The sequence below is a fragment of the Mustela lutreola genome, chromosome 14, assembly GCF_030435805.1.
Source record: "Mustela lutreola isolate mMusLut2 chromosome 14, mMusLut2.pri, whole genome shotgun sequence".
Lineage (NCBI taxonomy): Eukaryota > Metazoa > Chordata > Mammalia > Carnivora > Mustelidae > Mustela > Mustela lutreola.
Window position 1 is genome coordinate 21,434,569 of NC_081303.1, and position 24,641 is coordinate 21,459,209.

Here is a 24,641-nt window from a genome sequence, read left to right on the forward strand (position 1 = left end):
TTCTTTTGGGGTAACTGTTTAAACCTGAATTTATAATGATATTAACTTGAAAATGTGATTCCCTAGATTTCCTGGAAAAGTTTGAAAATCTTATAATGAAGCTCTAGAAGTCATAGAGTCTGTTTTCAGTTTGTAAAATATGGTATTCAAGGTTAGAAGGAGTAAAAACAGGTTTGTAAGGCTTTGGATGGATGTGATTCTTCTTTCATTAAGATTTTCCAAAAAGCAAATTGGCTATAAATATGTGGCTGTGTTTCCTTAAAATACCCCAAAATACATCAATGATCAAAAAATAGTGTTTCAATGTAATTTGTATTTTATAGAAACTACATTAAAATACTTTTTCCTCCTTATATCAATGAAAATTTTCATATTAATTCACTCATCCTTTCTCTTCTTTCTTCTTAATGTTAATTTTATTATTAATAAGCATGTTACATGCAAATTGCTCTCTTGATTGGCATTTAAAAAGTCTGTTCTCTGGGGATGTCTTTGCTTTGCATTTCTAGTTTTTATATCATCAGAGAACAACTTTTAAAACATCAGCTGGATCACAAAACAAATATTTACAAATTATTTTTCTGATGGCATCAAGTGTGCATTTCACCTTCTCCCCTCCTTCTGTATTTATAGTATATTCACATGTTGAGCATTTAACATTTTCTTTATAATTCCACAACTGAGCATCTTTCCCACCAGACATCTAATTAATGTTTTTGTCACAACGCACATTTTTTTTTTTGTGGCATAAAATTATGCATTTTTTTTTTTTTTAACTGGAAGGGGGCGTTTTAACCAGGGTAGCTGACTGATTCTGGGGACTTATCTGCAAGGCTAGGTTCAGCGTGGCTATTTCCATAATGGTCCCTGCTCGTTCTGGTTTTTAATTTCTTTTTTAAATGTAGTACCAAGTCTCTTGGAAAATAATGGTCACCCAAAAAAGAAAACCACTCCTACAGAACCACCACTTTCCTGGGAATAATTGCCATTATTTATAGGCTGGTATTCGTCTGGTTAAGTTGCTTTTGCCAGTGCACGCAGCGGCAAATCTCATCAGACTCTGTTCTCCCAGGCATTTCTTCTCCCCCACGATATGCAGAATCATTTCCTTTGAGTAAATATTTGGAGGTTCTGAAGTAAGCTCATTCAGCTATGCTCTATTTCTGAATTTGCCATGATTGAGTGGTGGTGTGTGTCTGCGGGTGGTTAGGTTGCTCGGCCCTCTTCTTTCCTCCGAAACCACCTTTTGGGGATGGGAACCCTGAAATAGGGAGAAGATTTGGAGGAGGAAAGTACATTTAGGCTGTCATTTCTGTTTTAACCAGAAAAAAGTTTTCAAGGCAGAACCTGTGGTGGGAAAGCAGAGGATGGTTCTCAGAAATAAATGGCCACGGAAGAGCCTCGAGTTGGGTGATGTTCTCGCTGTGATGACCATTGACATATTTGTGCAGCTCTCGAGAAAGGATTTTTCAGATTCTATAGGAAAGAAAGTCACTGACCAAAATTAAACATCTAGACTCTGGACCCTTCGTATTACAAAGGCCTGAGAAATCGGAAATATGAGATTAGTTCTGCTCTTTTTTTTTTTTTTTCCTGAGCTAGAGTTATCTCAGAAACAAAGGTTAGAGCTGAACGGGTTCTTTACTGCTCTCTAATTGAGGGAATCTGGATGAGCCCCCCCGGGGGTGGGACGAATGACTCCTCTGTCTGAATGGCTTCCTCATGACCTGCCGGCCCCGATTTATTTCTTTGCCTGTGGGTCCTCACTGCTTCAGAATCAGAGCACCACTTCCTCAGGGTCGAGGGGGCGCATGGTTGGAGAATCATGAGCCTCCAGCCCTCATTGACGGGTCTAAGGGGCAACTCTTCTTTACTGGAAGGATCAAAATAAATGCTTCTTGGCTTAAGTCAACCAGCCTAAGGGGGAATGAAACAAGTTGAGGGGCTAGGAATAAGCTGATAAAACATAAGAGCAGTGAGTCATAAAAGGTCTTTTATCTGATTTCGAGTTCGGCTGGGTTTCTTGACATTCCAGAATTACTGTGAAGTCCTGAAACCATCATGCTGTCTTTTATCTCTTTGAGTAGGAAGGAACAGAGCCTTAAGTCTCTCACAGTATCGCATAAAAATATAAGTTCTCTCAATCATACGAGCATTCTCACCTGTTTCTAGAAGCCGTACTGACTACTGGGTGGTTTTCAGGGAGGGCTTTCTTTGCCCTGCACCATAGAAGTTTGCCACCTCCCCCATAGAAGTTTGAATCAAAGCTCTAGTTTTCAGATTGTGGCTTCTGGATAGGTGCTTCGGGGGTTTTGTAAATATTTGATTCAAATATTATTTCCATATTCACCGTAACTGGTATATTAATAAGGGTAAATAACGCTAGCTGTCATGACCGAATACCACCCTTAGTTGCTGAACACAGTAAAAGTTTTCTTGCTGTTCCAAATCTATTAAGGGTATTCCTGGTCTGCAGGTGGCCTTCTACAGGGACTTTTGGGAACAGGCTTCTTCCATCTCATGGCCCTGTCCTCTTGTCTGGATCCTCAGGGTGTGTTCCAGACCCTGGGCTGTTGAGGAAAGGGGGAAGGGGTGCGTGTGGCAGGTCTATGAGGGGCGTACGCCACTTCTGCTCACATTTCAAACAAATGGCTACAAAGAAAGCTGGGCAAATTGTGGTTGAGTTGTGTACCAGGGGGGGAAAGGAAAAAAAGAGCTGATTTTTGTGAAGAACACAGCTGTCTTTACCAGCATTTTTTTTAAAGATTTTATGTATTTATTTGACAAAGAGAAGAATCACAAGTAGGCAAAGAGGCAGGCAGAGAAAGAGGGGCGAAGCAGGCTCCCTGCTGAGCAGAGAGCCGGATGTGGGGCTCGATCCCAGGACCCTGAGATCATGAGCCACTGAGCCACCCAGGTGCCCCCCAGCATTTTTTTTTAAAGGATCTTTTAAATCTGTGGAGACCACAACTTCTTAAGATGTTACCAATTTTAACTTGTTTTAGTGCAGACTTCGGAATTAAGCTTATTTTGCTTTATTTAATTAGAGAATAACCTAAAGTTGCAAGAAAAGCTGTTACAAAAACATCTATCACCATGTGCAGTGATTTGTCTGTAGGAATCGCTGCCATCACCCTCGAAAGTAGTTGCAAAGAAAATACAAAAATAAATGAGATCCTAAAACGGATGTAAGTCCGCAAGTCATCTGTAAATCCTGATCTCATTCATCCAAAAAAATTTTCCATATTCTCAGTGACTGACTTTATAGTCTTTAACAGAGATGTGAACTTATAAAATAAATTTATATCAATAAAATATTTCTTACATCTGTTCTAGATCTCTTGGGATTTTATATAAGATTCATCTTTAAGAAAGAGTTCTTTTGCTTAAATTAAAAAACAGTGATGTCTACAGTCTTTCCCAGCTCTAATTTATAACGCTTTCTATTTTTATTTGTTATTAAAAGGAAGAGTAACTCTTGATTGCATATAAATTGTGCAATGCAAACTACACAAATTGTTTTTCATAGTAAAAAGTTAAGTTTCACTTCGGTAACTATTGCACAACGTGCTTCGCCAAATTGTGTTAAATCAATTATTTAAAAAATTCCTAGAGGCTTGAAATCTCCGGAGGTGCTTACCAGCTGATAATCGGTGCTAATAGTTTCCACAGTTTTTTTGATGTTTTGCAATTGAAACATTCTTTTCCTTGTCCATAACTAAGCTCATCTCTCTCTCTCTCGGTAACTATAATGTCGAGTCAGGGGTCTGTTTAATTAAAGAACCACAGGCTGGCCAAACCCCAGCATCGATTCTTTTCTCCCTTGGATTTCTTCTTGATTAGGTTTGGACATTTGCTTTGGGACTTATGGGCTCCCCTGCTGTCCCTTTAATGGAGCAGCCCCTGCGTACCTCACTCTGGGCTGCCTTGGGCCTGAAATAGAGAGCCAGGCAACTCAGCCATAAATTAGATGTTGCTGAGGAGGGAGGTACCATAGCTTTTGTTTTCAGGGTTGCAGTTTGAGGCGAAGGTCATAATTCGTGTCCCCGTGACTGGTGGTAGCCGCTGCAGGGTTGCTGAGGGAGCAAAGTGGATGGGGAGAAATGAACTCAGGTGACCCCGATTGCCTTGCATACATGAAGCCATGCGGAGCTGGGCCTCCCCTGGGGGAGTCCTGGCATAGGGCCAGGCTCTTAGATCTACCGCTGCCCTCTACTGGATCAACGTAGGTGTCGTAGATGCACAGGGCGGACTTTTTAAGAACAATGTTCGCTTTATAGAACTAAGCACTGAGGAAGTGGAGAGCACAAAACATTTCTGATTCCAACTGCATGCCATTAGCCAGTGACCGTAGTTTGCTTGGTTTGACATCTGGTTGCCCTGAAACTAGTCCCATCTGTAAGATCTGCTAGATGGCATTCTGGATTGATCTGGCACACTTGGAAAGAAATACCATTTGGGATTTGAAAGCAGATGCATTTAGATCAGACACAAGGGAAGGTAAACTACTTCAGAACGCTGAAAAGAGCCCGCTACTTTAAGATAGTGTTTTCATTCAGGGCTGATTTTGCATGTCAAAGCAGACCTGGGAAGTAATTTCCCTTAGAAATTACTATTATTTCTATTACTCTTAATCTTTCATACACAGAACAGTATAGAGCCCATTTTCTTTAGCCCCCAAGGGTATCTTATATGAGAATATATGAGGGACCAGTCACTCTTCATGATATTCTTCCATACTTTCTCATTTTCCTGTTTATTTTCAGTCTTTTGGTTTTTTGACCACACCCCCATTTTATCATTCATTCAACCCACTGTGAAGATGGAAAAAAATGGTATGCCACAGTGGGGACAAAATCAAAACTGTTTTATGTACACCTTTCTGGAAAAGAAAATTAAAAAATCAGTTAAGAAAAAAACAAATTAAATCAGCCTGCTTGTTGCTCTACCCTGGTTAGGGCCTGGGAGACTGACCAGTACCCAAAGGCTGCCTTGCCTTCTGCCTTTCGCTTGAATTCTGCCAGTGTGAGTGAGGTCAGGCTGTTTATTTCCCCAGCATCCTCCCTGTGAGGTTGCTGCCAACTGGTGGTGTGTCAACTACAGGACACAGCTCCTGTCCAGCCATCCTTTCGACCTCGTTTTCTCTCTACAGGTTCAGGAAACCACTCCCTCCCCCAAACCCTACTGGCCTTGGGTGGTAATGGGGCTTACCAAGTAACGTGTAACATCCTTCCCCTGTTATCTTACAAATATTCCCTGGATATACTCTCCTCAAATTACTGCTTAAGAGTTTCATATCTTGCTGAAAACTCGGGTAATAAAATGATCATACTGATAAGCATGATCATTTCCTTCCCTGCCTTTATTTATGATCCCATGTATGGGTGACAGATTTCACTTAATTTGTGTATATACCTTTATATCTTATATTTTCCCACTTATAATTACTTATGACTCCCCTGTTTGTAAAAATCTTCTGTACCCCAGATCACGATTTTTATTGGCTACATTTTGTTCTACTATATGGCTACAACTTAAACTTATTTTAGTATTCACAAGCAACCTTATCATCTACCTTCTCTTCATCTCCTCAAACATAGTTTCTCCTTATTTCTTATGTGTTTGTTTCACAGTTTTGCTTCTCAAGAGAGATTTGACTGGGTCAGTGTGTCACTCCCCATTTGGGAAGACCCACAGTGGGCACAATCTTAAGCCATGTTTCCTTATGGACAATGAGCCTCTTTAGTGTTCAGTCTTCACTCGTGTCAGTGGTTGAGTGACTTTTCCAAGGTTGCATTCTAGTGAATTACAAGGGTGAAACTTGAACCCATGACTACTATCTCTAAATTTGGGGTTTACCTGCTCCAATATGTTGTGTTTACTGAATTGCAAAACTCAGATTCTACCTCTAAACATGGAAACCACTGTTTTAAGTTAAGGAAAAATATTAATTAAAAATACTGTGTAGTTCTAGGGGCATCTGGGTGGCACAGTGGGTTAAGCCTCTGCCTTCAGCTCTTAGGGTCCTGGGACAAGCCCTGCATCTGGCTCTCTGCTCAGCAGGGAGCCTGTTTCCCCCACTCTCTCTCTGCCTGCCACTCTGCCTACTTGTGATCTCTGCCAAATAAATAAATAAAATCCTTTTTAAAAAATTTAAAAAAAAATAATGTGTGGTTCTAAATAAATGAGCCATGAAGTCATGAAAAGACATGGAGGAAATTTAAATACATATTACAAAGTGAAAGAAGTGAGTCTGAAAAGTCTACTATATGATTTCAACTACATGACATTCTGGGAAAAGATAAAAGTGTGGAAACAGTAAAAGGATCAGTGGTTACCAGGGGTTGGGAGGGGCAAATAGGTAGAAACTATTCCTGATAATATTATAATGGTGGATTCATGTCAATGTATATTTGTCCAATCCATAGAATGTATAACACCAAGAAGGAAACTCTTAAACATCAAGAATAAACCATGGACTTTGGGTGATCCTGAGGTGTCAATGTAGGTTCATCAGTGGTAACAAGTGTATCATTCTGGTGTGAGATGATAGGAGAGATTAAATAGGGACAGAAGATTTTTGGGAACTCTCTCTTTTTCTTTAAAAACTTAAACCTAGTCTAAAAAGCCAAGTCTATTTTAGAAAATGCAAATTTCCTTTTGAATAGGTATAGTATTAATTTTCCATGCCAACAGACTTGCTGTGTCTGATTAATTTTCCTTTAAAAAAAAATGACCAGCTTTCTTCTTGTATCACAAATAGCTACAATAATTGGCATTCCCATCTCTGGGGCTTTCTCAGCGGAAATCAATTTTCCTATTGTTATTTTAAAGCAGCATCAGCATTGGTCTCCTATATTCAGATAGTGTGGACACATAATCAATTATGAGATGTATCTAGCTCTGAGGATGTTTTCCTGCTGGAGAGTTTTATACCTGAGTCTGATATAGAGAGAAGATATTAGAGATAATTTTTATTTAAAGCCATGAAGATTTAGAGGAATAAACTAAAAGCTTAATTTGAGACTTTCAAAATCCTAAAATCTATCCAAGCATCCATCATATAGAACAGAATGTTTATATTACCTCCAGAATTAGATGCACAACTGTATGTATGTTGCATTGAGTTAATCTGACTCTCAATTCTAATGTACACTATATATATCTTTTCTTCAAAATATCAAATACAAGAACTTAAAATTCAGAGTTCTGAAATGCCAATGCATTAATTTCTTTTGCCTTAAACACTATAAGAAAATTTTCTTCAATAGAAAGGACCGTAATGAGCATATGTTGGATAGGTTGCCATGTTGGTTGCTCAAAAACTAGCAACTGAGACCAAAAGGTAAAGAAGAGTCTGTGCATACACACATTTTCTGAGATTGGGGGATTTGAGAAATGCATAAGGGATTAATGTCTAATTAGTGTTGTGTGACTCATAACTGTTTGTACCGACCATGCATGCTTCCAGAGTCTCCTTCTTGTTGGTTAGGGGTTACAGTGATGATGTTTTAGAAATCTGATTACCTCCTGGTTTGTAAAATCGGGACACCCTGGACAGAGAGTTTTGGTTTTCCTTTTGTCTCCTGAGATAGATTCATAGACAGCTCTTGTTATTTATACTAAAGGGGGGAGGAGAGAGCTGTAGGTCTGATAAAATTGGGTCATCCTAAGATCACTTCTATTTGGGTTTAAAATCATTGTTTAATTTTAGATGACAGACAAGCTTTCTTAATCTCATTTTCTTTAGGTCAATCTTAAAAATTGTATTACTTGAACATACAGTGATAAAAGGCAACAGAGGCATTTCTGAGACATGCAGGGTGGTAGAGGAAGGGAATAAGACTTAAACTTTACAATGGATATTACCATGTGGTTCATAAACACATAGACAATTTAGTTCTGTGATATTTGCTCACAATGTTGTCTCTTTAAAAGTTGTGTACTAATTAAAGAATACAATTAATAAGACTATGCTTCTGCCATCAACTTGCTATATGATCAGTGTGGGCTGAGAGTAGAATGACCACCAACCAAACCATGCCCATCTGCCTAGGACTGAGGCGTTTTCAGGGATGTGAGATTTTCAGTTTTAAAATCAGGCTCAGGGGAGTAACTGAGTCCAGGGGAAGGATAGGTTCTCTTAGCAACTTGAGCGAGGCGTATGTCGCAAAATATACAGCCCTGGGGACAGTGAGTAAAAATAGTGGATCAAGGAAAGGGCCAGAGTAGAGTGAAGAGACTGAAGATAATGGCCAAATCAAAGTGTTAGGCAGTGAGTGGGAGTCTTTGTACAGAGCCAAATGAAATTAGGACAAGCTTGGTCCATTCTAGGTGGATAATGAGGAATCATTCCTCCAAGAATTCCAGAAGAGATGGCTGCTGTAAGGGTTTTCTGTTTGGTTTCTTCTGCTAAAAGGACAGTCCTGTGTGGGAACTTACAGAGCTCATAGTGGAAGCCAGCACCGTACTTCAGTGGGTAGGCTATTTCTATCTTATACAAGGGATAAAGTAAATGTTTCATTCTCATAATGAATTCTCATTTCTTATTTTCACTGAAAAAAAAAAGTACTGAGCATTTTATTTTATGAATATTCAGGAGAATTGGGTGGTATTGTATGATACTTCAAAATGCATTCCCTAAAAGTTGCTTCCCAACTCCCACCCCCATTGATGAGATGGTCTGACAGGTGGTGGTGGTCTGTGATTATAGAGTACTTTATCCCTATAAGGAGGAATTTCTTCCTGGATCTAAATTGGTAGGATTTTTGTCCAGCTTCATTTTATATGCTTGCTTTTCTCCATCTGTGGGCAGGACAGATGCTGCCCTGAACTCATGGTACTTTTACTTAGTCAACAATATGCATTAACTATTCCAAAAAAATTTAAATGGGAATATTTGAATGCACAGAAAGTAGAGGTAGGGAAATAATGAATCCAGGAGTGAATTTACAAAATGCATGCTGAGAAGGTCTTGGGTGGACAAAGGTCATAAATTGGTTCTATGCCCACAGAGAAACATGGTCTATTACATGAGTCAGTGTCTATGAGATAAGAAGCCAGTGACAGAAGAGAAACACAGTGCTTCTTTGTACCAAGGCAAGAAGGCTTTTTTTTCCAGTGGTCTTCATAAGGATACTTTGAAATTAATGAATATCATTCTCAACAGTACATTGATGGGAGTTCAGAGAAATGTTTCCCATTATGTTTCTCAAAGGCTAATGGTGTAACTGCATAGCTCAATACAACAAAAAAATCCTATGTTAAATATTTTACAAAACAAAGTATGTATATATATATATACGTATTTTTTTTTAACAAAAATTTTAAAAAGCCATCAGAAGATGGGAAGAACTAAATGAGGCATTCTAGATAGGAAGATCTCCATGGGCTTGGATCATTCCAAGGATAGATAAATTATCCAGAAGACTGTCCGTATTTTCTATCCTTCAGGCAATTCTCCATAATGATGTTTTCCAATAAGCATTTGAAATATTAAAAGCAATGAGTTTGATGAGATTCTGCCTGACAAATGCTTCCTGGAATTGATTCTGCTTTGTGGCCTACTAATGTCCAGAACTCATGGGATAGAATTCCTTGGGCAAATGTTGAGAATTCAAACATGGATGCCCTGGAGAGGCCCTTTATTTGTGGTGGGCCAAGGAGCGGTCGCTGCAGTGCTAATGCTCTCCTTACAATTCTGGTTCCTTCTTCCAACACATAGATGAATGGAAGATCCCCACATTCTACACCTGTAGAAGAGTATGGTAAGAATTTAAGTATGCAAAAAAAGTTAAGCTCTTTTTGAGTCTGGGTCCATGGAGAACTGAGATCCTTTTATGACTGGGCTTCAATTATATCTCTTTGGCTTCATTTTGACCCTCTTCCAGACATCACCTCAGAATGGTACTTGGAATCTCTGCTTGTTAAACTCACTTTTTGACTTTTTCTTTCGTTCTCAGAATACTGCTGAATGTCCCCAACACTGAGCATCTTGGCCTGTTTTGACCAGATCAATCTATTGTCTTTCTTTCTTCTCTCCCTTCTCCTTTCCCTCCATCCTTCCTTTCTTCCTTTTTGTCTGCCCTCGTATAGCCCCCAACCCCCCAACTTTAATCCATATCTAAATTCACAGACTTTTAGAGCTGTTACGTAAAACCCAAACCCTGTCTTCTCTACCTGAGCTCAGCCAATCTGGTAACCCAGAACTCCATATCCTCACAGAGTTTCCACTACTCTCCTTAATTAAATTTCCAGGCCCTTATTTTTGCACAATTGTTTCTTAGTAAACACACATGAACATAAATGATTGTCTCTGTAATTTATTTCAGTCCAATTACTTTGTTATCAGCCAGTCTGAAAACATCCCCGAATTAATAATGTTTCCTTTAGCAGGGGTAAAACTGTCTTTTTTTAATTATGCCATGTTCTATCTAACAGTGTGGGGATTACATGATCTTGTTAGTGATTTTATCTTGGGATGCTAATCACATTATACACATGTCCTCTTGATATTTCTAATGTTTTTATAGTTCATGCAAGCTGTATATTTCCTCGATATTCATGAAAAACTGATGCTTGGAAAAATATTTTTATTTGATGTGTTCTTAGAAATGGAGATCCTTTGAGTTTATGAGCTATGAGACATTTTCTTTATCATTACAGGTTTTTCAGTGACCATTTTAAAAAATTTGTTTTATTTTATTATTTTATTTTTTATTAACATATAACATATTATTTATTTCAAGGGTACGGGTCTGTAATTCGTCAGTCTTACACAATTCATAGCACATACCCTCAATAATCATTTTGATACTTCATATTTTCTGTCGAATTTTGTCAATAGACATACTCTTTTTTTTAAAAGATTTTATTTATTTGACGGGGGGGGGGCATCACAAGTAGGCAGAGAGGCAGGCAGAGACAGAGAGGGAAGCAGACTCCCTGCTGAGCAGAGAGCCCATTGTGGGGCTCGATCCCAGAACCCTGGGATCATGACCTGAGCTGAAGGAGAGGCTTAACCTTCTGTCCCACCCAGGCGCCCCCAAGAGACATATTCTTAGGAGCAGTTTTTAAAAAATCTTTTTCAGTGTTCCAAAATTCATTGTTTATGCACCACACCCAGTGCTCCATGCAATACATGCCCCCCATAATACTCACCACCAGGCTCATCCAACTCCCCCATCCCCCTTCCCTCCAAAACCCTCAGTTTATTTCTCAGAGACCACAGTGGCTCATGGTTTGTCTTCCCCTCCGATTTCCCCCAACTCCCTTCTCCTCTACATCTCCCAATGTCCTCTGTGTTATTCCTTATGCCTTAGGGTTGACCAAATTCTGCTGCTCTATTAGTAACCATGAGACTGATCTCTTTCCTATTATGGAATTAGCATTTGGCACCTATTTGTGAATTAATAAAATTGAAGTGCCACTTTCTATGTTAAGCAGTATTTTTCACTTCTTTGGCATTTCTAGCTACTCTTTATTTTTTTTTAATTGTGTCCTTGGGGTAGTCATTTATTTTGGATCTTAAATATCAGGCTTTCACCATTTGTCCTTTTATTTTTTATTTTTTAAAAAGATTTTATTTATTTATTTGACAGACAGATTACAAGTAAGCAGAGAGGCAGGCAGAGAGAGAGGAGGAAGCAGGCCCCTTGCTGAGCAGAGAGCCCGATGTGGGACTCAATCCCAGGACCCTGAGATCATGACCTGAGCCGAAGGCAGCGGCTTAACCCACTGAGCCACCCAGGTGCCCTCATTTGTCCTTTTAAAGACTATGTCATGAGGCTGAGCTCAAAGATTTGAAAATGATTAGTGTTTATCACGTTATAACTGTTCAGATAGTTTATCACCTGCTCTGCTTCCAGCTTGTTCATAAATTCCGGTGTTTAGTACCTGAGTACATCAAAATGTTTTGAAGTATTTTAGCAACTAAGCAAGCCATGCAATGAGGAGGAGTTTCAAACAACTTGATGTGGTTATGGATGTCAAGGAAACTATGTCATTATATAATGTTTGACAGTAGCTCTTTTTTTTTTTTTAAATACCATAAAAACAAAGCTTGTCTGGTACTGTTGGAGAAGAAAGTGTACAATAAAATGCACAAGCCAACTGAAAATTGCACAATCTGCATTAGATGCAAAATGCTAGGCATTAACTGATATGTTATTTTATAATATAGAGGGATAATATATTGAAAGGTGCGGCAGAATGGGAGTAGGAGTAAAATTTCCTTTTTGAAATAAGTCCAAGCTCACACTATATTCTCAAAATATACTGTATGCACTGGGTGGTTGGGGGGCGTCCAGGATTGTTTCATTAAACAAACAGATGACCTCATCTTTGCTATATACAAACTCATGGGATGGAATTCTAAAGAGATATGATAGCATAATCAGTAAGATGTTTGAATACATTGTCTAGTGATAGACAACACTGTTAGAATCTATAGGGGCTGCAGGAAATGAAAGACCTATTTTTTGGGTTTGTCCAGTTCATGCTTTAAGATGGAAGAAGTGTGGGGCACCTTGGTGGCTCAGACGGTTAAGCCTCTGCCTTCGGCTCAAGTCATAGTTTCAGGGTCCTGGGATTGAGCCCCACATCAGGCTCTCTGCTTGGCAGGGAGCCTGCTTTCTCCTCTCTCTCTGCCTGCCTCTCTGCCTACTTGTGATCTCTCTCTGTCAAACAAACAACCAACCAAACAAACAAATAAATAAATAAGGAAGAAGAGGGAATGTGGCACGTGGGGATACTAAAGCTCCCTATAAAGGAAAAAGGATCCTAAACTGTTGGTAATGAATGAAATCTTTCTTCTTCTTCTTTTTTGTTTTCTTTTCTCTTTCTCAAGGTGTTTACATGTAGAACAAGATTTCAAGGAGGGAAGAAATGATGTTGTTTTGGGTGTGGTAGCTTTTGATTCTGAAAATTGGGGTTTCCGTTTATAAAATATGAGCTTAAAGTGTGACATGAGGAGGTGGAAGTTGTCCGGCAAGGTGAATGATTTTATAGAGAAAAGGGGGAAAGTGAGGCTCTTTTGAGGCTATCCAACCTATGAAAAAAGGACTATATTTCTTAAGAGATGATTTGACGGGCTTTTGGGTGGCTTAGTCAAGTAAACGTCTACCTTCAGCTCAGGTCATGATCCCAGGATCCTGGGATCAAATCCTGCTTTGGGCTCCCCTCCCCCTCTCCTGCTCCTCCCCCTGCTTGTGCCATGTTCTTCCTTGATTATTGAGCAGTTTCTTTTCTTATTTTATAAACTATTAGACTCATTTTTTATGTAACAAAAAATTTTTTATGTAAAAAAAAATTTTTATGTTACATTTTTATGTATCAAAAAATTGATTTTATACCTCTCCCTTCCTTAACCTTCAACATAGATAAATAACTGTAGCCAGATGACACAGTAAAATGTTCACTTACTTTTTTCTTTACAATTTGCTCCAAAGGACATGTTTGGAAGACTTAAGATGTCCAAAGATATGTACAGGAATTCAGTAAAGTGTCAGGATATAAAATCAATGCACAGAAATAAGTTGCATTTCTCTACACCAACAACAAGACAGAAGAAAGAGAAATTAAGGAGTCAATCCCATTTACAATTACACCCCAAACCATAAGATACCTAGGAATAAACCTAATCAAAGAGGCTAAGAATCTATACTCAGAAAACTATAAAGTACTCATGAAAGAAATTGAGGAAGACACAAAGAAATGGAAAAATGTTCCATGCTCCTGGATTGGAAGAATAAATATTGTGAAAATGTCTATGCTACCTAAAGCAATCTACACATTTAATGCAATTCCTATCAAAGTACCATCCATCTTTTTCAAAGAAATGGAACAAATAATCCTAAAATTTATATGGAACCAGAAAAGACCTCGAATACCCAAAGGGATATTGAAAAAGAAAGCCAAAGTCGGTGGCATCACAATTCCGGACTTCAAGCTCTATTACAAAGCTGTCATCATCAAGACAGCATGGTACTGGCACAAAAACAGACACATAGATCAATGGAACAGAATAGAGAGCCCAGAAATAGACCCTCAACTCTATGGTCAACTAATCTTCGACAAAGCAGGAAAGAATGTCCAATGGAAAAAAGACAGCCTCTTCAAAAAATGGTGCTGGGAAAATTGGACAGCCACATGCAGAAAAATGAAATTGGACCATTTCCTTACACCACACACAAAAATAGACTGAAAATGGATGAAGGACCTCAATGTGAGAAAGGAATCCATCAAAATCCTTGAGGAGAACACAGGCAGCAACCTCTTTGACCTCAGCCGCAGCAACATCTTCCTAGGAACATCGCCAAAGGCAAGGGAAGCCAGGGCAAAAATGAACTATTGGGATTTCATCAAGATCAAAAGCTTTTGCACAGCAAAGGAAACAGTTAACAAAATCAAAAGACAACTGACAGAATGGGAAAAGATATTTGCAAAACGACATATCAGATAAAGGACTAGTGTCCAGAATCTATAAAGAACTTAGCAAACTCAACACCCAAAGAACAAATAATCCAATCAAGAAATGGGCAGAGGACATGAACAGACATTTCTGCAAAGAAGACATCCGGATGGCCAACAGACACATGAAAAAGTGCTCCATATCACTCGGCATCAGGGAAATACAAATCAAAACCACAATGAGATATCACCTCACACCAGTCAGAATGGCTAAAATCAACAAGTCAGGAAATGACAGATGCTGGTGAGGATGCGGAGAAAGGGGAACCCTCCTACACTGTTGGTGGGAATGCAAGCTGGTGCAACCACTCTGGAAAACAGCATGGAAGTTCCTCAAAATGTTGAAAATAGAACTGCCCTATGACTCAGCAATTGCACTACTGGGTATTTACCCTAAAGATACAAATGAGTGGTCCGAAGGGGCACGTGCACCCGAATGTTTATAGCAGCAATGTCCACAATAGCCAAACTATGGAAAGAACCTAGATCAACAGATGAATGGATCAAGAAGATGTGGTATATATACACAATGGAATACTATGCAGCCATCAAAAGAAATGAAATCTTGCCATTTGCGACAACATGGATGGAACTAGAGCGTATCATGGTTAGTGAAATAAGTCAAGGAGAGAAAGACAACTATCATACGATCTCCCTGATATGAGGAAGTGGTGATGCAACATGGGGGCTTAAGTGGGTAGGAGACGAATCAATGAAACAAGATGGGATTGGGAGGGAGACAAACCATAAGTGACTCTTAATCTCACAAAACACACTGAGGGTTGCTGGGGGGAGGGGGGTTGGGAGAAGGGGGGTGGGGTTATGGACATTGGGGAGGGTATGTGCTTTGGTGAGTGCTGTGAAGTGTGTAAACCTGGCGATTCACAGACCTGTACCCCTGGGAATAAAAATATATTATATGTTTATAAAAAATTAAAAATTTAAAAAAAAATGTCCAAAGATAGAGCCAGCTCAGCCTTGCCTATGGCCTCACATTGAAGGATATTTTATTTCTAAAAGACTATGGAACGCTTATCTCATCCTACTGCCAGTACACATTATTTTAATAAATATTTTAGTCCAGAAAATAGGAATAGCAAAACAGAATTAATATATTTTAATAACAAGATGACCAACCTCACAGAAGAGAAGGCTGTGTGAAAGTAAACAAGAAATGAACTAGAGGAGGAAAATAAGGCATCGTAGAATTAAATGCAGAAACCTGTGGCATTTGAGTTTGTAGTAAAAGGGCCTAAAAAAATGATTGATTGATTGATTGACTGATTTATAGTACAGGCAGGAGGGACAGAGGGAGAGAGAGAATCTCAAGCAGGCTCTGCACTGAGCACAGAGCCCACCATGGGCCTGGATCTCATGACCCTGAGATCATGACCCTGATGTGATCACCCCTGTGGCAAAACAAGGAGTCAGACATTTAATCAACTGTACCACCCAGGTGTCTTGGGCCAGATTTAGTTCTTAACATGTAGGTGATTAATTTTTCCTCTTCCATTACTCACACACCTACCCCCCAATCCTGCCAACTATATTTTTAGATTTCTTATCTTTTAGGTTCTCTCAGAGTTTCCTTTTTCCAGTTAGTCAATCTAAAAGCACGAGAATGACACAAATGGTGAAAAGTCTGGAAATCATACTGTATTAACCTTGGTTAAAAGAAAACAGGGCATGCATTGAAAGGCTGTCATCCAGAAGGGGCATTTAAGCTGTTCTGTGTGGTTTTCATAGATGGGACCAGGGTCAGTGGGAAGAAAATATGTCAAAGTTGGTATTCAGTTTCTCAGAGTTGCCAAAAATGGGCTAGGCTGCTTGAAGAGGCAGAGAGCTCACGATTATGGGAGGTGTACTTAGCTTATTACCTACTCTGTCTTGTACTTTAAGTCTCATTTTGGGGGAAGGGGCACCTCTAGGGTTTTACTGTATCAGCTACCTCCTTTCTTTCAAATGGCCTTCCCTCTCAGACTAGATATTCTCATGTCTATCCCTCTTATCTGAGCTCTTTTACTCCTAATTTTCTTATCCTCCACGTATTCCATCTAAGTGATAAACAGGCACCAAGACCTATGAGTTTGACCTTCTCACTGTCCTTCGAGCCTACCCTCTTCTTTCCGCCCTACTCCCATTCCATCATAGTTCTTGTCTCCCCTTGAGAAGTAAGTTTTGGAGGGAACGAGTTGCCTTTTATTTATTAAATCCTGAGTTAGTTATCACAATAGCCGAACACTGAGAAAATACATTTAGAATGAATACATGACCATCAACCATTTATTGCGAGGCCACTTTTGCTTTAAGTGGCAGGTTGATCAATTCATTCAGTAAATATTTTTGAACATCTACTATATGCACTGGGGATAGACGAATGAGTAAGACCCCAGTGGTTTTCCCCCAAAAGATCATAGCCTAGTTCACAGGAAAATATGGAAACAAAATTTGACTTTGCTCAGGCAATGTTATAAAGAGAAATAGACCTGATAAACTTAACTGATCAACTCAGCTGGGCCTCCAGAGTATCCCATTGCCACCACTCCTCAGGAGCCTGCCACCAGCTCAGGCAGGTGTTCTTTGGGAAGCCATTGGCAGGTGTGAGTTTCTCGGGGCTGAAGGTAGATCCTCCCGGAAGTAACAGAGGATGCTAATATCTGAATGGGTGAACTAGCAAGTTCAGGAGAGCAAGCCGGAGGTCTGGTTCTGACTACCAGTCTCTCTTTACTAGGAACTATCCTCCCTTAGCCCAGGGATTCTCTTGTTTTCATTTTTCTACTTGGCCTTCATCTGTTTCCATATCACATTCTGTTCTATGCTGGTTCACCATCAAACTGGCCACTCCTTAGAATGAGAGTGTCCGTAGAACTACAGGCTTCTGATTTTTCCATTTACAGATGTTTAAAGCTCAGACTCTCTGCTTGGCTTCACAAACATAGTTAGCTGTTTTACGATCACCCTGGTTATTTATTCTTCTGTTTTCACATTTATGGATCCAAGCAAATGCACACAAGTTTAGGCACTAGAAGCATCTCCAATGTTATATGTTCTGTTAACCAGTTCATTGGAAATACTTATAAATGTCTGTGTCCTTCCCCGCCTTAGTTAGTGTCTTGTGTAGCTTCAGTGAGAGTGGTTTTATAGGCTACCTGGATTTAAGAAGGGGAAAAAAAATCTTGACTGAGTGTGGCCTGGAAGACTTTCCCTCATTACTACACATACATTTCTCCCTACTTATTTCTGGTCTCCAACTAATAAATGCCCCCAAACTATAGTCTTTCTGCAACAAAATGTGATTTTGTTACTTTATCTGTTTCATGCTCTTCCCACATCAGCAGTCCTGGTTTTACAATTTTAATAAAGGAAGAAAATAAAGACAGGAATGTGCATGCATGTGTGTGCTTATCAATATGTTTACTTAAGTGGGTATATGAGAAACAGAAGAGTCAAGGGAGGAAGACCAAAAGAGGCAAAAAGACAAGTAAGCACAAGAAATAAAATTTGGAATTCTGTATTTGTGACCTCACTTTCCTTTTTTGTTGTTGCTGTTGTTGTTTGGTCTCAAATTTCCTCCCATTTAGTCTCTAATTGTTCTGACATTCAAAATGCCAGACGTTTGAAATGAGCTTTGTCTCCTGAACTCTGATGCCAGGCTCTGTAGACTGAGTGACCGACTCCATGCTGCAACCTATGACATCCCTAAGCCATATGATGCCATCACATCGGAGTCACATGAGGAACAAGTGAAGTTTAAAGTGTGCAGGTGGAATCATGGAAGATACCCTCGGGTTACTTTCCAAAAGCATTTGACTTTTTTTAAAATGTCGGTATTCTGATTTTATTACCTAGCCAGTTACCCATTAACCAAAAATGTGTTATATGCCAGTGATGCAAAACGTATTTACTTTATCAAGTTATCCCATGGCGGCCTTGTCATGATTGGGAGAAGGTAGGGAGGTAGGAAAGAGCCAAAAATAACATGTTCGAGTCTTTCCAACTCATTTAAGTTCTGATTAGTGTAACAGGTGTTTGTTTTGGTTATTACTTTCTAACTCTTGAAATCTATCCATGTGCCTGTATGATTTTGTGTTTCTCTTTCATCTTTTTCTTTTCAATCAGAATTAAAGAATCAAATTCTGTTATTTACTGCTCGTCAAACTCAACATCTCTATTGGTTTCTGGAGTCACAGGAATGGAAGTACCTTGCCACAGCCTACTTAGACCTCTTGGGTTCAAGATCCCATAGATCTTTTTTCCTCCGTAGTTCATTCCAGAATTGGATAATAAAGAATTGCATGTTTTAGACAATGTAATATATCCAGTTTCAGATTAAGGAAAAAAAAAAAAGATTTTGCCATGGGTAATCTTGAACTTAAAAATATGTCAACTCTATAATGAAAATTAGACAGAACATTTAAGTCAAGCACGAACTAATCATCTTTCTAAACTTATCCAACACTCTCTGCCAACTCCTGATTATGTAGGAGTTGCTGATTTGTTTTTCAGATTCTCTAGGGTCTCCTGAGGTCATATTCTGTCCTAGGATTCAGGTTTCTAAGCTTAAATAGAGGCCCAAATTCTAGGCTGCTGCTTTTAAAGAGGAGAGGGAGGAAATGCCCACTCACCCATCCCCCCCTTTTCTGAATCTTGAGAGCCTGGTGTAGGGGTAGGGCCAGCTCTACTTTGGGTCAGATTAAGTGGCAGGTAAACTGCCTGACTTTGGAAATGTTCCCAAAAGTACCACCTTACCTTGGTCTGAAAATCTCCTTTAGTGTATTTTATGCGGAGACTATTGTTTTCAGAAGACCATTGTTAAAACAGGCAGGACCAGGTCTGGTCATTGTTAGGTAGTATATATTGAACAACAAATCAGGGCTTGTCTGTATTTGTCCAATGGATGGAGTTTTTTGTTTGTTTGTTTGCGGGCAAAGAGAAGTCCTAATTTAGTTGATCTGATCAGCTAAATTTACTACTATGAATAGACAAAGATTGTGACCAGAGAGAGTATCGCTGGAGGAAAACACTGATGAGAGGCAAAAGGGGAAATTTGCTGCTCATCTGAATACAGATGCTGAGAACTCTCTAGAAATACTGAATCACGCATTTGGAGAGTTGGGCCCAGGAATAGGTATTCCTTTCCACCCAAACCCCCTCCCTCCAAATGCAGGAAATTTAGTCAGAGCCACGATTGGGAATTATTCCAAAAGAAGGTTGTTTCCTAGGATGGTTTTGAATATAGTGCTTTCTGGATACATGGAGACACAATAGATGGCATATGAAATGCTTGACTGAATGAATGAATGAGTCAGGCCCTGTGGAGAAGCTTAATTACACTTACAGCTTTGCTACCTTGATCGCATCCAAGCCGCACTGCCAGCTTCTCAGCAATAATCCGAGGATACAGACAAGACAGGAAGAGCAATGAGGAGACAAGCCGAAGATGACGGTTTAGATAGTTTCTTGGGATGTTTTGGGTTACATCTGGTCTCCCTTGCTCCCCCCAAAAGAGGCAGATTGACATCTCCTCTCCTCTAGCCGGCTTATAGCATATGCATGATTGAAAGTAATTTATGGCTCCTTTCCAGGCTCAGCCTCCAAACAGGAAAGCTGACATTAAAATGGTGCATGTGACAGAAATGTGGCCTTGCAGGAGCCCCAGAGGAGCTCCAAATCAGATCAGCTGTCCTTCATCAATCAAAAGTTGGCTGTAGCTCACTCCTCTATTTGGAGCAAGTCTAGTCTTCCATCATTATGGCAGAACGGTGGGTTCGTGAATAAGGTTTTAGCATGAAACTCAGTACACACTTGTTCTTGGAATCTCAGCCTGTAAAATGAAACGTCTCCAGGGTGAATCAGCCTCCTCATCTGCAGTACCGCATTTAGAATGTCTTTGTGCATTCTTTTTTATTCTTGGATTTCTCCCTCCTTCTTTCAGTGCAAACGTGTGGCTGGTGCTCAGTCAGAGTGTCCTTATGCACTCAGCTGAAATCTCCAACTACAAGTCGGGACTGGGGGCAGTCTTCGATGAAGAAACCCTGGCTGAGGGGAAGACTTGATCTCTGCGCCATTTAGCCGAGTACTGTAGTAATCACCCTGCAGCACACATCCATTGTGACGGGATATTATTATCTCCATTCCTTGGATGAGGAAGTGGAGATTCCACGAGGTTGAGAAATTTGCCTAAACTGACATATGCAGTAATGTATGTTGATAGTCAGGAATGAAGGGTCAGACTGGAGAGGAGGAGGAGAAGGCACAAAAAAAATCCCAGTCATGAAGCAAGAGGAAGATGTAGAAAGGAGCAAGAAGAGGGGTCAAATGGGTGCACTGGTTTTGGCTTTTTTGTTTGTTTGTTTGTTTGTTTGTCTTGCCAAACCCTATTTACCTGGAGTTCAGTTATAAATCATTGGAAATATCCATTAGCTATGCACTCACTGCTGGTCTAAAGTCTCTTCTCGCAGAAGCCCAGTAGGGGAAATTTTTTGGGCAGAGCTGGATAACCGGTCCGGTGCCAGATCAAGCACATTGGGGATTAGAGTTGACCTGTGGACATGACATTCTCTACCACTGGTATCAAGTAAATGTGACCCAGTCAAATAGAGCTCTTACCTGCCCCAGCTCTCCCCTCCTACACAGTCAGCAAGCACGAGACATGCGTGCTCCAGGAGACAAGTGGTTTGTGTCCTCAGCTGGTCATTGCTCTGTGTCTCTCACATCTCAATGGCAGCAAGTTGTACCCTGAGTCATATCACGTCACATGATGTGGTCAGGAAAATATGCTATCTGACACATGTTCCCTCAACACTCAGTGTGCTCACCTATAGATAAAATAAATGTGGCAGAACAGTAGTTGAAATATTAATGGCACTTTTCTTCTTGATATTTTCTTATACTCTTTGAACATTAAAGGCAACTTTAAAATAGCTACATTTCGGGGCACCTGGGTGGCTCAGTGGGTTAGGCCTCTGCCTTCAGCTCAGGTCATGATCTCAGGGTCCTGGGATCGAGCCCTGCATCGGGCTCTCTGCTCAGCGGGGAGCCTGCTTCTCCCTCTTTCTCTGCCTGCCTCCTCTGCCCACTTGTGATCTCTCTCTGTGTCAAATAAATAAATAAAATCCTTAAAAAAAATAAAATAGCTACATTTCTTATACTCTTAGACTGCGAGTCACTACCTATTAAGTGAACCTTAGCCCTTGAGCAGAACTTGGTGCTATACCTGTAAAATTTTTAAAAATAAACAAGTCTAATAATTTCAGAACTCTGACCGTTATGCAAACAGAGAGAATTGAGGCTTATTTGTGGTATCTTTATAACTCCCTGGAAAGTAAATATTAAATCCATGTTTTCCATTAGGAATCTTGCTTTCATTAACCCAGTCCTTGAAGAGATCATCAGGGAGATCACTGTAGATTTAATGAAAGTTTGGGAATTGCCATAGTTTGCACTCACAGAGAAATTGTTGTCATCTGGGAACACAATAATGACAAGTCTAATATATGTTTTTAAGAACCAGGCACTTGAATCTCCCTGCATTATAATTATCTTTCTTTTCCCTTCCCTTCTCTTCTCTTCTTTCCCTTCCCTCCCTTCCCTTTCCTCCTCCTCCTCCTGCTCTCTCCTCACCCTTGCTCTTGTAGCAGGGAAGGCTCAGCAGTAGCTCTTCCAGGAATGGGAGTTTGTATTGTACTTTTCTTTCTTTTCTTTTTTGAATGATTGAATTGTTAATCACAACAATGCTCTCTGCCTGTCTCCTCAAAGCTGCCATCAATCCTGGAAAATGTTTACTTTGATGAGAGTCAGTTAAGGGAACAAACTGAATCAGAATTCTGAGGGTTATGAAAAGCACAGCGGAATTGTGTAATATGCCCTAAATAAAATGAGATTGGACTTCTGTTGGAGGGTTTGGAGTGGGGAAGCCACATGATTAGATTCCTGTTTCACAGATTTTCTTGGCTGCAGCATAGAGAGGAGGCAAGGCTGGAAGAAGGGAGACCACTTGGTCATAGACGCCTTGACAAAAGACTGAGGTAGCCTGGGCTGGTGTAGGGAAATACGCAGGAAGTAAAATAACACAGTATTTACTGGCAGACTCTATGTGGAAGATCAGGGGACGTGATATATCCTTATTGATGAGAAACACAGAAACTCCATGGAAAAGATGTGCAGAGAATGAAGTGGGGTTTTTTCTAGAGCTTGGAACTGATCGTTGCTCTAACTCTATATGTGATCTTTTCTTTACTAGATGAGAAAGTCCAGGAAGATAGAATCACACCGTGGAGTTTCTCTCTACCAGTTTGGTATCATGAAAGAACTCACAGAATAACTGGGGTTTGACACCAGCTCTGCAATTTAGTAACTTTGAAGTATTGGGCAAAAATACTTAAGGTCTAATCATAGCCCATGTTGGGCCCCAGGAAAATAGCCGTGAAGAAGAATGAAAAATCTCTACCTTTATTAAGCTCTGGCTGGGAAGACAAACAACAAGCAAATAAAAAACTAGAGAACCAAAAATTGTGCTAACTGCTATAAAGGAAATAAAAAAGGGTGATGAGATGCAGCTAAAAAATGAGAATTGATTGGCTGCTCAAGAGTTGCGGGGAGAAACATTACAGGCAGCAAGTGGAATGGATAGCAAGTACAAACCTGCCCATGGGAAAGGGTTTGGTAGGCCTGGTAACACGTGGAAGTAGACCTTGAAGGCTCTACGGAGATTGAATTTCATTTGAAGAGTGAGAGAAACCATAGGTGAATTTTAAGCAGGGAAATCATCAGGCTCAGATTTACATTTATCAATGTCATTCCGGCTAATGAATGGAGAAAGAATCAGGGAGAAAGTGAGAGATTAGCTAAGAGACATTACAGTTCTCCAGAAAGGATAAAGTGATTCAAATAATAATAGTGTGTCTATAACCTTATACTCTTGTAAGCATGTTTTCATAAATTATATATTTATTTTGTCTAAGTTTAAGACAAAAAACCCTACTAAAAATATATTACTCAATTTATAATTTTCCATAATTTTATTATAAAAATCCAGAAAACTTCAAAAAGTTTGACACTATATGCCTACCACCAAGATTCTAGAATTAACCTTTCCCTATTCTTGCTTTGTTGTATATATATCCCTCTAATCATTCCTCCATCAAGTCTTATTTTTTGGATCCAATTCAAAGTACAAGTATCAGTTCACTTCACTCCTAAACACTGCAGCATGAATATAATTAACTAAGAATTTTTATTTTTTATAGTGCCTTTTTTCTTTTGTCATAAAACATACATATTTGAAATACACAAATTTAAATGACTATTCAATGAGTTTGCCAATCTCTTTCTTCTCTCCTTTTGTGACCCAAAATGATGACATTTTATGAGACTCATTGATATTATCCCACAGGTCCTTAAGTCTATAAATTTTTTTCAGTCTTTTTCTGTTATTCAAGTTGGATAATCTCTTCAAATTCACCTTTTTGTCATCTCCAGTCTGTTAATCTTATCCAGTGAATTTTTAAAAATTTGTTTTGTATTTTTCAATTCTATAATTTTTTTGGTTCTTTGTTATAGTTTATGTTTCTCTGACAAATTTTCCTTCATTTTTTATTATTTTTCTTTGTAATATTTTCTTTTTAATTTTTTTGTAATATTTTTCTTTGTAATATTGTGCATAGCTATAATATCTACTTTAAATCCTTGTCTGCTCATTTGAACATCTGGATCATTTTAGGGTTAGTCTCCATTGATTGTTCATTCTTTCTTGCTTTCCTTCTTTCTTTCTTTCTTGGGGGAGAAGGAGCATAGAGGGAGAAGAGAATCAGGATTATGACCTGAGCTGAAACCAAGACTGGGATGCTTAACCAACTTAACCAACAGGTGCCCCAGGAGAGAAAGAATTTTCTTTTTTTTTAAATTAAATTTAATTTATTTATTTGACAGAGAGAGAGATCACAAGTAGGCAGAGAGGCAGGCAGAGAGGGGAGGGAGGAAGCAGGCTCTCTGCTGAGCAGAGAGCCCAATGTGGGGCTCAATCCCAGGACCTGAGATCATGACCTGAGCCGAAGGCAGAGGCTTAACCCACTGAGCCACACAGGCGCCCCAAAATCTTCTTCTTCTTCTTCTTCTTCTTTTTTTTTAAAGATTTTTATTTATTTATTTATTTGACAGACAGAGATCACAAG

General features: G+C 39.5%; 1 long non-coding RNA gene across 3 annotated transcripts in view; it reads left to right on the top strand.

Moving 5' to 3' along the window:
- The window catches only part of LOC131814845 (uncharacterized), a 180,348-nt gene that overhangs the window by 98,926 nt on the left and 56,781 nt on the right, over window positions 1-24,641 (top strand). The window lies entirely within an intron of this gene.